The following is a 15,280-nucleotide window of genomic DNA, read 5'->3' as shown; positions in this document are numbered from 1 at the left end:
GGCTTGTCGGTTTTGGCCCTTCATGGGCTGTAGAGCTACGAATTTTTTTTGCAATCACCACCATCAGTTCCAGTGCTACCAGCAGCAATAGCAGCACCATCACTAGCAGCAACAGCAGTACCAGCTCTAGCACAGAAACAGCAGCACCAGCGTTGGCAGTACCGATGTTAGCAACAGCGGCAACAAGAGAGTGGTGGTCCATCTTCGCTTATTTTCTTGATGTTGCCATAGTAAATGCTTGGTTTCTGTACAGAAAAGTGAAGCCTCAAAACTCTTCAGAACCGCTCCTCAACTTTCGCCGTCTCCTGGCTTCTACAGTACTGAAAAGGCATGGGGTGAGTTCCCACTAAGGAAAAATTGTTCCCATTCCATCAGGAGACATTAGATTTGATGGTCAACACCATTAGCCAGTTGAAAATGAAACTGTGCGAAGGTGTGCTAATTGTACAGGGAAAGCAAAGTCCATCTGCAGCAAGTGTCAAATTGGACTCCACCATAAATGTTTCTACCCTTACCACACAAAATAGTGTTGTGCAATGCGTAGGCTTGTGTGAGGAGGGAAGTGGAACCACTGATTCTAATATGTATATGTATTTGCTACATAATAAATACATAAATACTATTTGAACTAAAAGAGGAGTTATTCTCTTCAACTGCTGTATCACTGACCGTTATGCATAGCGTCCTATTTATGGGACGGTCCTTAATTTTTATCCCAGAAAGTAAATAAAGATAAAAACGGTAAGAAAGCATTCTTAAGTCACAAACTAGCAAACTTAAACTCAGAAATGCATTTCTCAAGTCATTAATAACTTTATGCAGTAATGGGTTAATAGAAAAAGGAGCATCTTCTGCGGACCTCTGGAGAAAGAACTACAGAAGAGATTAGTGAAATGTTTTGTGTGGAATGTAGCATTGTAAGGGCCACAAACATGGACATTACGACGAAGTGAAGAAAAGCGACTATAAACATTTGCAATGTGGATATGGAGAAGGATGTAACGTGTGAAGTGGACAGACAGAATAAGAAACGAAGCTGTGTTGGAAAGAGTGGGTGAAGAAAGAATGATGCTGAAACTGATCAGGAAGAGGAAAAGAAACTGGCTGGTTGAGAAGAAACTGCCTACTGAAGGATGCATATAAGGAATGGTGAACAGGAGAAGAGTTCGGGACAGAAGAAATCAGATGATAGATGACATTAAGATATATAGATCATATGAGGAGACGAAGAGGAAGGCAGAAAATAGGAAAGACTGGGGAATCCTGGGTTTGTAGTGAAAGACCTACACTTGGGCAGAACGCTATGAATGGATGAAATGAGTCCTTATCTGTGTTATAAGAGTTGTTTAAAGTGGTGTCCGTTTGCTTTCACATATTCCCGAAATCGTATGTATAAAATTGTTATCTAAAACCAAAAGTTCTAGTTATTTCCATAATGCTTGCAATTTCTCTTCTTATATTGTCCCCTAGAACGCTTATAATGTGGGTATTGTTCTTGTATAACAGGGATGTCGAACAGCGCTCTCGAGCTGTGAACTGCAGAGCCTTCACTCCTCCCTTACCGTGCAACGGTTGAACACAGGTAGCAGGCAGTCCGGCAGAATGATCGTAAACAAAAGCGAAACTGCTGCGGCTGGTACTTTGATAAATTTTATACATCTTACCAATTGATTAGGAACTCAGTTTAGATTTGCACTTGATAAACTCTGATGAACAAAGAATGTGGCCTGCTTTAGGATGAATTATGATGATAATGATGATAATGATAATAATAATAATAATAATAATAATAATGTTTTATCTACTGGGTCATTCCATGAATGTTGTTCATTAGTGACGGAAATAAATCATAATAATAATGTTGTTAATATCATGTTTAAAATATCAACTTTGTGTGTATGTGTTGTAGCAGTGCAACTTCAAATTCAGAAACTTAAACTGTTTTGATGTAAAAAATTAATTACTTTTAGCATGACTTGAAATTTGTTCATAGTTTTTGTTACAGATTCAAAAATATCTCCTCCTCCTCCTCGAGTTCGATCCTTTAGTGAAATGACATCTACAGGATCTCCATGAACACTGAAATCTGAATCGACACTCCTTATGAATATACTGCGCCGTATCTTTCCGGTCGGTACTTTCATCAACAGCTATAGTGAGTAATAAGTGAAAGTTTTCATCTTGCTATCAGTTGTTCCTCTCCTCCAAGATATCTCCCATTTATGATACGCGCTCTGCAAAAATATTACGAGACAAACATATAGATTTAAAATCATTAACGTATTCCGGACATATCCCTTTTTCAGCAGCTGTGATACAGCCTTTCACAAATTCTCTGTTAGTAAATAGCTTTGAAGCCGTTGCAATAATTTCACAAATATTGTAGCTAGCACGAATCAAGCTTATTCTACTAACACCCGATGATGGAAGGTTTTCTGAATTCAATCTTGATTTTAATTCTTCTACAGCCTTTTCACGAGTGAAACCGGATAACTTTTCTGGTCCATAAGCTTCAGCATGACGTGTAGAATTAAAATTCTTTTTAATATTATGATGGATAATGTATCCAAGTTCTTTTCTACATTTTAAGCAATGTGCCTTTCCGTCCTTTAAGATAAATATTTATCTGCCCACTCACTATTGAATCGTCGTTCCATATCCATACCAGCCGCCAGAGTTTATAAACACACTGCGTATAGAACGCTGCTACAGCGAGATGGCTGATTGTCGTTTCAGCTCAGCTACGGTAGGAAACAGTATTAATCGTTTCAAAGTTTTAGAGCGCTGTTCGAAATCCCTGGTCAACATCTACCAAATGCATTGATGTTTATTTATATTGTCCATTAAGCCTAGACCACATCAACACAGTTTTTAAGCAAAAGCTACCATTCGTTTATTCATATTTGCTATTTTACTGTAATCCATTTTGTGATTTATGTTTCAAGAAAACTTGTTACCGCCCAATTATTTCTGATCCTGTTAAAAGTTTCACTTATTTTGTTAAATTATTTATAAATTGAAAAACAGCATTATTAAAGGCTTACTAACAATAACTTACATTCCTAAAATAGTCAGTATTCGTTATATAAAAGATATCACTGAATTATTCATTTATTTACGTATAGAATACAATATCATGATTAATAAATTAAAAATACATTTGTTACAAGAAAGCAGTAAAATCCACGACATAAAAATGAATTTAAAGTGAAAATACATTTGCTTGCATTCACTTAAATGCAGAATTCTACAAGATAAACAGAAGAACATGCATGAATTATTGTATACCATAACAAATTTTTCTGCCAGATTTAAAAGTGGAATGTAAACTATTACAATTGATGAGTGCTTGCAAATAAAATTATTTGAGCCCCTCACATACAGCAAATTATTTAGATAGTGCGAATCATATGTTGCTGATATAATAATGAGATGTAGATTAGCATAATTGACATGTGCTATCAAATATAAACATTTGAGCCTCTCAAAATTCCTTAAGTACTATGTAGAAACTTTTGAGACTCTCACAAACTAGTAGATGTTGAGCTGAGAAATGTGAGCATCTCAGAATCCACTAGATGATTAGTAGAAACATTCGAGTATTTCAGAGCTCAATATATGTTGAGTGAAATTAGTTAAACCCTTATAACACAAATAGATGATAAATATTAACATTTGCGCCTTTCAGATATAACTAGATGTTGAGTAAAAACATTTGAGGCTCTCAGAATCAATTAGATGTTAAGTAGACACTTTCGTGTATTTCAGAGCTCAATATATGTTGAGTGAAACTATTTGAGCCCTTATAACACAAATAGATGTTAAATAGAAACTTTTGAGCCTTTCAGACATAACTAGATGTTGAGTAAAACATTTGAGGCTCTCAGAATCCATCAGATGTTAAGTAGACACATTCGAGTATTTCAGGCCTCAATAGCCGTTAAATGAAACCATTTGAAGCACGTTAAGTCAAATAGTTTGAGGCCCAATGACACAAGTAGTAGCTAAGTAGAAACATTTGAGACTTTCAGATATATTTAGATGTTGAGTAAAAGATTTGAGTCTCTCAGAATCCATTAAGTATATACTGTACATTCAAGTATTTCAGATCCCAATAGATTGGGAGCCTCTGAGACAAAAGTATTGGAAGCCTCTCAGACAAAAGTAGATGTTAATCAGAAACACCTGAGCATTTGAGATACAATAATTACATGTTGAGTAAAAATATTTGAGCGTCTCAGAATCCATCATATGTTAAATAGAAATATTTTTACTCCGTAGAGAACAGCACAGTTGAAGGACTAAGAAATGAAAACCACTTGTGTCTTCCAGATATCAGTAGATGTGCTGAATTATAAACTGTGGTGAAGTTTGAGTCTTCGACAATTATTGCTTGATTGCGAGTTACACTGTTTAACGTGCAGGGAAATGAAAACACTTGCGTCATCTAGACATCAGTAGATATGCTGAATTATAAACTGTGATGAAGTTTGCATTTTCGTCAATTATTGCTTGATTGCGAGTTACTGTTTAAGGGTGCAGGGAAATGAAAACACTTGCGTCATCTAGACATCAGTAGATATGCTGAATTATAAACTGTGGTGAAGTTTGAGTCTTCGACAATTATTGCTTGATTGCGAGTTACTGTTTAAGGGTGCAGGGAAATGAAAACACTCGCGTCATCTAGACATCAATAGATATGCTGAATTATAAACTGTGGTGAAGTTTGAGTCTTCGACAATTATTGCTTGATTGCGAGTTACACTGTTTAACGTGCAGGAAAATGAATACACTTGCGTCGTCTAGACATCAGTAGATATGCTGAATTATAAACTGTGGTGAAGTTTGAGTCTTCGACAATTATTGCTTGATTGCGAGTTACTGTTTAAGGGTGCAGGGAAATGAAAACAATTGCGTCATCTAGACATCCGTAGATATGCTGAATTATAAACTGTGGTGAAGTTTGAGTCTTCGGCAATTATTGCTTGATTGCGAGTTACACTGTTTAACGTGCAGGAAAATGAATACACTTGCGTCGTCTAGACATCAGTAGATATGCTGAATTATAAACTGTGGTGAAGTTTGAGTCTTCGACAACTATTGCTTGATTGCGAGTTACTGTTTAAGGGTGCAGGGAAATAAAAACACTTCCGTCATCTAGACATCAGTAGATATGCTGAATTATAAACTGTGGTGAAGTTTGAGTCTTCGACAATTATTGCTTGATCGCGAGTTACACTGTTTAACGTGCAAGGAAATGAAAACACTTGCGTCATCTAGACATCAGTAGATATGCTGAATTATAAACTGTGGTGAAGTTTGGGTCTTCGACAATTATTGCTTCATTGCGAGTTACTGTTTAAGGGTGCAGGGAAATGAAAACACTTGCGTCATCTAGACATCAGTAGATATGCTGAATTATAAACTGTGGTGAAGTTTGAGTCTTCGACAATTATTGCTTGATTGCGAGTTACTGTTTAAGGGTGCAGGGAAATAAAAACGCTTGCGTCATCTAGACATCAGTAGATATGCTGAATTATAAACTGTGGTGAAGTTTGAGTCTTCGACAATTATTGCTTGATTGCGAGTTACACTGTTTAACGTGCAGGGAAATGAATACACTTGTGTCATCTAGACATCCGTAGATATGCTGAATTATAAACTGTGGTGAAGTTTGAGTCTTCGAAAATTATTGCTTGATTGCAGAGTTACACAGTGGAAGCGTGTTGGGAAATGAAAATATTTGCGCTCCCAGACATCAGTAAATGTGTTGAACTATAAACTATGGTGAAATTTCCATCTTCCAAAATTATTGCTTGATTGCAGAGTTACACAGTGGAAGCGTGTTGGGAAATGAAAATACTTGCGCTCCCAGACATCAGTAAATGTGTTGAACTATAAACTATGGTGAAATTTCCGTCTTCCAAAATTATTGCTTGATTGCAGAGTTACACAGTGGAAGCGTGTTGGGAAATGAAAATATTTGCGCTCCCAGACATCAGTAAATATGCTGAATTATATACTATGGTGAAATTCCGTCTTCCAAAATTATTGTTTGATTGCAGATTTACACTGTGGAAGCGTGCTGGGAAATTAAAATATTTGCGCTCCTAGACATCAGTAAATATGCTGAATTATATACTATGGTGAAATTCCGTCTTCCAAAATTATTGCTTGATTGCAGATTTACACAATGGAAGCGTGCTGGGAAATTAAAATACTTGCGCTCGCAGACATCAGTAAATATGCTGAATTAGTATGGTGAAATTTCCGTCTTCCAAAATTATTGCTTGATTTCAGAGTTATGTACCAGTGGAAGCGTGATGACTAGTAGAAACACTTGCGTCTACCAGTTGGTGATATATACTGTTTGTTGAATTTCGTTCGAAGATAAAGCTCGTTTCTGAAATTCAAAGTCACACAGTGAAAGGTTGTTAGTATGGAGTGTGATACAACGAATGTAGTCTACGAGGAATGAGGAAACATTTTGTATCGTATGGTAATATGTGAATTTAAATCACTGCCTTTGGAAGAATTTCTCAGATAAATTTTTACCTCCGTTAATGTTGTATAATATAATTTATAATATAATATAATGTAATATAATATAATATAATATAATATAATATAATATAATATAATATAATATAATATAGGTAATATAATATAATATAATATTAAAATGGATTTGAGGGAGGTGGGATATGATGATAGAGAATGGATTAATCTTGCTCAGGATAGGGACCAATGGCGGGCTTATGTGAGGGCGGCAATGAACCTCCGGGTTCCTTAAAAGCTGTTGTTAGTATATATTAGTTCCAATGATATATCATTTAATTTTAAAACATTCATACATTCTTCTGATATAGACTTATATCACAATGTCTTTACAAGCCTGAAATTATCTCTGTGGTAATGAAATTATTGTTGTACATATCGGAAACTATCAGCACTTATGACATTACTGTTCATAGTATATAATATCATTAGTTCCAATGATAAATCATTTAATTATAAAACAATACTTACATGCGTTGTATTCTCCTATAATGTAAAATATCTCCTACATTTCTCCTTCAGTGCGCACATATAATTTGGAATAATTTCGAAACTAAACTATTTCCGTGGCAATTGAAGTTAGTGTTGTACTTCGATATTGTTGTGGATTGTCGAGAGCAAAATTATAGTTGTGGTACAATTGAAAGAATGCTTGGATATTGCAATATATACAGTAACCATGGAGATATTAATGACCGTGTTTCTTACTGTGTTTAATATGTAATACTTTGTGTAAGCAGTAGTAGAGGTATAAAAGCGCTTATCGAGCGGGAAATGGAGCATCCCTATGTACTGCTGTGTCAATTTTTTTTTTTGTTATAATTTATTAGATATAAATGTGTACAATTTTCAGTCATTTTTATTTGTTATAGAAACCTGGGTCGAGATCTCGTAGAGTGAGAGTGATTATGAAATGTTTGTGGAATGATGCTAATAATAGTGAGGGAAAACGGGAGAACCCCGGGAAAAACCCTTCCCGCCCGCTTTGTCCTCCACAAATTCCTTCATAACCCATACGAGGCTCGAACCTTTGTCGCCACGGTAGATGGCAGAGAGGATAATTACTCAGCCATGGGCGAGGTTCTCTTCCCCTTCTATATCTATGTCTATGACACGTTTCCTAATTGGTTCATTTGACTATAGGTTGATCAAGAATAAACAATTATTTATTTTATTACATACATATCTGTGAGCACAATAATGTGCCCTTGATTAATAGTCGAGTATAAATGAAATCACATCCAAACATAATCACAAATAATCAACGCATAAAATTACCACATAATCACAAATAAATTAAAAACTTATATCACTAAGATTAAAAAAGTAATCAATATCATAAAAACACCTGTCAATCAGCCAACCAGAAATTCGTTTCCGATAAACATTCCTGTGCAAATGAAATAGTTCTTTAGGACATTTATTATATACCTTATAAGATATAAATTCATATTATTCTGCATTAATGCATTGACATACCTAAATTTAGGTATATTACATAGATCTTATTTTTCCGTATTATAAGTACCGGTATGTACTGTACATATTTTCGAAATAATAATAGAATTTGTTAGAATATAGGTGATGCTAGAGAAATGTTTTGAGAAAGGAAATGAGTGTTCGACAATGTTCAATTCTCAGAATAATGGAATTTAAAAATCAAGTATCTCTTACAACATATGTGATACATTTGTCAGGTTTAAAAGTGACAAAGGCATCTTCATAAGAAGCAGGAACTTCATGGTATACCACTATAATGTTTTCAGTACTGTCGGAATACAACTATGCTATTTATGTATTTCTTCTTCGCTATTTAACGACTCTACATCAACTTACTTACAAATTGTTTTCAGAGAACCCGGAGGTTCATGTTCGCCCTCACATAAGCTCGCCATCGGTCTCTATCCTGAGTGTGTGAAAGTTGCGCAGAAAATCTAGGACAGTGGCAGAAAAGGGTTCGTTTAGCCCAGGGATGTCGAACAGCGCTCTCGAGCTGTGAACTGAAGAGCCTTCACTCCTCCCTTACTGTGCAACGATTGAACACAAGTAGCAGGCAGACCGGGCGAATGATCGTAAACAAAAGCGAAACTATTAATGCGGCGGCTGGTACTTAGATAATTTTTATATATCTTACTAATTTTTAGGAGCTCATTTTAGATTTGCACTTGAAAACTTTGATGAACGAAGAATGTAGGTCTACATGAGGAAGGATGGATGATGATGATGATGATGATGATGATGATGATGATGATGATGATATCGTTTTATCTACTGGACCATTCATGAATGTTGTTCGTTTGTGGCAGAAATAAATCATCATAATAATGTTGCCAATTCATGTTTAAAATATCAACTTTAGGTGAATGTGTTGTAGCAGTGCAAGTTCAAAAACGTAAACTGTTTTGATGTATAAAATTAATTAATCTTACTATGACTTGAAATTTGTTCATAGTTCTTGTTACAGATTCAAAAATATCTCCTCCTCGAGTTCGATCCTTTAGTAAAACGACATCTACAAGATCTTCATGAACATTGAAATCTGAATCGACATCCCTTATGAATATAGCTAGCTGCGCCGTATCTTTGCGGTCGGTACTTTCATCAAGAGCTAGTGCATAACAAGTAAAAGTTTTCATTCTTGCTATCAGTTGTCCGTCCAAGTTATCTCCCATTTCTGACATGCGCTCAGCAACAATATTACGGGACAAACTTAGAGATTTAAAAACATTCCAGACATATCTCTCTTGCCTTTTCACGAGCGGAACCGGATAATTTTTCTGCTCCATAAGCTTCAGCATGCATTGAATTAAAATGCCTTATAATATTATTATGGTTTATGTATCAAAGCTTCTTTCTACATATTAAGCAACGCGCCTCTCCGCCCTTTAAGATAAATAAATGTTTATCTATCCATTCACTATTGAAACATCGTTCCATATCCATACCAGCCGCCAGAGTTGATAAACACACTGCGTACAGAACACTGCTACAGTAAGGGTAGACTGACCTCACAGCTCCAGCTCAGGTAGTAAACAGTACCTAATCGTTTCACAGCTTGAGAGCGCTGTTCGACATCCCTGTTGTATAACTTACTCTATTTCTAGGGCTTTTAGTGTGTGAATAACAACAATAAAATTAGTTCGGTGGTAAGAATTGCACAAGGTACTGTTTCAGACAATACAAAGACTGAAGATGAAGCTCATTCCTAATGGATTAGAAATAAATATTGATTCTTTTGCTAAGAATGTCCTGTTGTCAAACAGATCGACCTTTTCATTCCCTAGCGATTTATTTCTCCGAGTCTGGAGATAACGTCATTCTGTGAACGTCATTGCAGATGACATTTATTACACTTGTTATCCATGCTTAATATGAGGAGCGTTTTTTTTTTTTTTTTTTTTTTTCAAAAACCGATAACTACAGTTTTCTGAAAATTGACATTGCTAAGTATTTGTACAGTTTCGACAGCTAAAAGGATTTCTTTCTTTACAACTGAAAGTACATACTGTATGTCTTACAGATTCTTGATTTAATATTTACATAGCGAAAAGAAACTGTTAAAAATAATTACAACTTTCAAGTGTAGACGAAAAAAAATCCGTCAAAACTATACTTCAGGTAGATATCGGTTTTTGTTATTATTCAAAATAAAACTCGTCTATTTGTTATGAATAGTAGTAAATTTGTTGATTCTCATGTTCCATCCCATGTCCAAGTACATTTTACAGTACTACCACAGTCTAGTATATACAGTCACGAAGCTTAATGCGTAGTAAATATGCAACCATAGATAGTTGCTAACCACTAGGATCGCTAGTATCGCTTCATTACAGAGAATGCGAAATAGTACCGGCACAGTCTATTGTTCCTAGCACCTTCACAACGCAAGCTTCGTGACTGTACATACTACACTGTGGTACTACTCGGGACGGCTATCTTTATCGGCAGCTTATTTCTAAACCAGCTCAACTGCGCTGCGATATCGGGAGTACACTCAACAGCAAATATTGGTGCGATCAGTTGATGCTCTGTCACTGTGTGGAAAGGAAGTTACTTCGAAACAGGTTTGACTGGATCGCACAATTGGTTCCAAATTATCGTAATTTTGATTGGAGGATCGTACACTACATATAAAATAGGCCTATTTTGATTATTTTATTTAAACTTCCTCCACAGTGTTTTACTTAAACGATTGTTTTTTAATTTTTATAAATAAATAATTGTTAAAAATTAAATATTACACATAAAATGATTTTTAAACACTTTGTTGTCTCCGTAACTTGGGACGATCTTCAGAAGGATCAACAACAGCAGGAACAGAAGAGCCAGAACCTACATCTAGCTCTTTTACAGTTTGTTTAATCAGAGCAAAACGAGGCTTTAATTTAGGGAATTGTTTACCATAATTTTCTACAATTTTAATTCCGTCCTGTATATTTAGGTACACTGCATGTAGATTTTTTGGGAGTAGGACCTAGTAGGGACACCATCACTATCTTCTGATTCCATTGCGACTATTTCACGTCAGATCCTATCACAATGACATCTGATTTCTTACTGTCCGTACACTACCATGAAACACGACTGGCACAAGCAAGTACCATATAGCTATAACAGACTGTTCCTTGTTCCTTTCTATGTACAGTAGTGGCAAAAAAAACCGGACCGATTCTTGCAGCTGATTTCAAAGTCACAGATTCAAATTTTGCTAGTCACAAAACATATTCATCTTGTATAATTAATTGTAACAATGAAATTTATTGCATTTTTTCGATTCTTACTGTCTTTTGTTTCCTTCAGTGCCTCAAACTTACAGACGAAAAAACTTTGAGAGTTTTATTTTCATCTGGCATCAATATTACATTTCTACCTATATTCGGCAAAGATAGCTGCGTATATTTACATTAAATAGCAGTACATACCTTTGCCTTCACTATCCATATTGAAATTACCACAGTTTTACACAATACACAGCACAGGATTCTTTTGTATCAACTACAAAGGTCGGTCCAGTTTTTTTGCCACTACTGTACAAAATAGGCCGATATATTGAATATGTTTATTTCCTTTTTCTGTAATGGAGTTCTCAAAACCAACTTATTAGTTATACGTGGCTACAACAATTATGTTTAGACTATTGAGAAAATTGCAGAGACCATTTCTCTGAAATATTTGGAAACAAAGAAATGTTTGTCAGTATCATTTTTGAAAAGCCACAAGTAATGGACACTACGTGATTTCTTGTCGCTATAATAATGTTCACCAAAATCAAACTGTCATTTCACTTGGGCTTGGAGGTATAGGCGAGCAATGATTATAGAAATATCTTTTGCGACAATCGACTTCTACATAATTGTAGCGCAGAAGTCCTACATGCAGAAACTACTATAAATGTATAAATGAAATATACCCGTAATACTGGAGAAATGTATATATAAAATTTCATTGTAAGAAATATTTAAAAACCTCTCCATTTAACAAATTTTACCCTTTTTGCTGATAGGATCCTACATTGTACGCACTATGCGCGGATCGTACGATCGTACAGGGACATCATTTTATTTTTACTTCAATTTTTATTGTACCTGAGTTTTGGAATGTACTTCACACCCACCCCTTCTACTAGTAAACTTCCAACCGTTCACGACACAGAGCCGAGGGCGCGTAAGCAGTACTGAGTTACTGAGTATAGTACGTTTCAGAAATATGTTCGCGTTTTCAAGTGACGAAAGAGCTTTCAATATTGAATCATATTTTCGTATGGGTACTGTCGTCCGTTTCCCTATGTCGCATCCTGGTTTCCCCCACCTGCTTCTGTTCGCCCCTTTGTAAAGTCTAGTAGCTGGGCTATCTTAGCTCTTTTCTGAAAACATTAATTTCTGTTAGGAATTGGACGTCTACGTAATATTATTCAAGTGTTTAAAATAACTTAAATAAAAGGGCCTCCAAGTAATTAACTGTCACGTGATTTCCCCCCCCTTTCTACAACCCTGCGACAAAACCACTTGAACGGACAGTAGATAGCATTTCTGAGTGATTGTATCTTTTCGGATCGGGCAGAAGTGAAGATTGAATTTGCAGTACGTAAGGCACTCTTTTATAGAGTAGGTATAAAATTATTTCAACATGAGTTACTCGTACGAAGGACGAAACTGGTAATTGGAATTAGGTACAATAGTCTATAGTGCGATAATATGCACGAAAGAACTGAAGCCTGTATCGAAATGAACGACCACCATTTTATAAAATGTGTTTAAATATCCATATTATAATTATTTTTCAATTTAACTTCATTCTCTATATAGTACGCTAATGTGCTGTAACAGTACAATATACACTGCATAATTAATACTTCCGAATGGATAGCTCAATTCGTGTGTAAAACACTAAGTGTTAATACAGTACTGTATTTTGATTAAACAAAACCTAATGAAAATTATCAAACTCAAAATTGCGATATTTCCTAGTTTACATAAATGGATGAACCACTTTTCTTCCCTCCTATACCTAGTAAAGTGATTTGTATTTTAAGCCAGTATCATCGAACTCCGTCGTGGAAAGGGTAGCAAACGGTGTTTCCTGTTTCAATCGTTAATAGAAAGGTATAGCCAGGTTAATATTAAAAATGTTAGTAAAAATAAAATGATGTCCCTGTACATGATACCAAATTATTGCATATGCAAGGTCCATATCGTATGGTTGGCAACACTGTTTCGGAAATATTTTATACGAGTGGTAGCATTGTGTATAATTTTAAAACATGGAAACTCCACCTAGAATGTAACCGCTAAAATATAATGTATTTAAATTCTGTAAAGAAGAAAAAAGAGTGGTCTAGGTATTCCTGTAAAAGAGCTGTGGATTTTTCATTTTAGTAGGTTATTTTACGACGCTTCATCAACAGTTTAGGTTATTTAGCGTCTGAATGAGATGAAGGTGATAATGCCGGTGTAATGAGTCCGGGGTCCAACACCGAAAGTTACCCAGCATTTGCTCATATAGGGTTGAGGGAAAACCCCGGAAAAAACCTCAACCAAGTAACTTACCCCGACCGGGAATCGAACCCGGGCCACCTGGTTTCGCAGCTAGACGCGCTAACCGTTACTCCACAGGTGTGGACAAGAGCTGTGGTAAAAATAGCGAAAACATAGGGGAAGAGTGAAAAATCGGTGAGAAACATAGCATCTATCTTCCGGATATCCTCCAGCGTCTCGTAGCTTTGGCCTCGCAGCTAAGAAGTGAAAGAGAATTGTAAAATAGGTTTGCATATTTCGATTCCTCGTCTTATAGGTACTGGTAGATTAGAAATTTCGTGGTATCCATCACAACTGCTCCTTTACAGAACCGAAAAGATGGTAGTCGGAGGGTTCCAAGTCGGGACTGTAGGGAGTTTGCGGAAGAGTTTCTCACCCATATGTTCTGATTTTCTCCACGGTGACACGATCAATGTGAGGCCACGCGTTACCGTGTTGCAGGATAACCTTCTTTCCAGGGCGTTTCTCGCGCAATGCTTGACGGAACTTCAAAAGTGTCTCAATATAGCGGAAAGCATTTATGGTCTGTCCAGGTTCAAGAAATTCAACCAAAATGCATCCCAGAACTCATCAACTCTTTCCTTGTTGCGTTCCGTGGAGGCATTTCGAGGGCGACCGCTACGAGGCTCATCTTGGATGCTCGAGTTTTCATCTTCGAAATGTTTCACCCATCTTCAAACTCTGCTGGCGCCCATGCACATATCTCCGTATGTACGCTAAGTCTGAGGTGAATTTCAGCAGCAGATTTTTCTTCTTTAACAGGAATTTAATGACAGCAAGCTGTCGAAACGAACATCGTTGTTGACCATTTTGCAAACATTGCCTTTGGTCACATGATAGAAGTTAATAACGTCACAATATGTCAATACATAGGATAAAGTCTGTAGAATATGATCATATAATCGTTTTTGTTACATTGTTGAAATTGAAATTATAGCAATCTTACTCATGACTTTCAGTACGACCCTCTGTATAATATAAAATAAAAAAAAAATTGATTTTCTGTTTTTGAAATTAATTTCGCATAGCTTCCAAACAACTTTCTATGAAAAACTAAAAAATTCTTCTCATTAATGACTTATACTTTGCGAGGACATCTTTAACATACTATATTTCCAGCTCTGAGTTCAATTACGTAAACTTAAAAAGAATAAATTGAAGACAAGGTCATTGCTGAACAAATTGCTTTATTACGTAATAACGAAATGATTACTGTCACATAGAAACCTCCCCGTGTCCTTGACTTGGATAGCGATATCTAAACTGTAATTTGAAGTCGCCACTGTATCATGTTACAATATTTCAACTCTTTTATTGCATCGCTTTCAGCACATGGGGATGAGTGTTTTATTTTATACAAGCTTTGTACCATTTAGTAGCAACTCCTTACACTGATTACTGCTAATTTTGTTGATGGTTCGTTACTATGGCTGAAGTCTCAGTATTTATAGCCATAAATCCACGGGCTCGATTCCCAGCAGAAAAAAGAAATTTTTCCTACTCGTGATTTGATATTAGCTCTTTTATTGCATTTCATCTATACCTATTCTCTCAAGTGGCAGTCATACGCCATGCTAAGGATATCATCAAGAACGACCCGCAATTAGTTAATATGAATTTTTAGTTGACAGTTCGCAGAAGAAAACTAGCCAGATATTCAATATGCTACAAATACATTTATTAATCAG

This window comes from Periplaneta americana, chromosome 9 (genome assembly GCF_040183065.1).
Source record: "Periplaneta americana isolate PAMFEO1 chromosome 9, P.americana_PAMFEO1_priV1, whole genome shotgun sequence".
In the NCBI taxonomy this organism is placed as follows: Eukaryota; Metazoa; Arthropoda; class Insecta; order Blattodea; family Blattidae; genus Periplaneta; species Periplaneta americana.
This window is presented reverse-complemented; position numbering follows the sequence as displayed.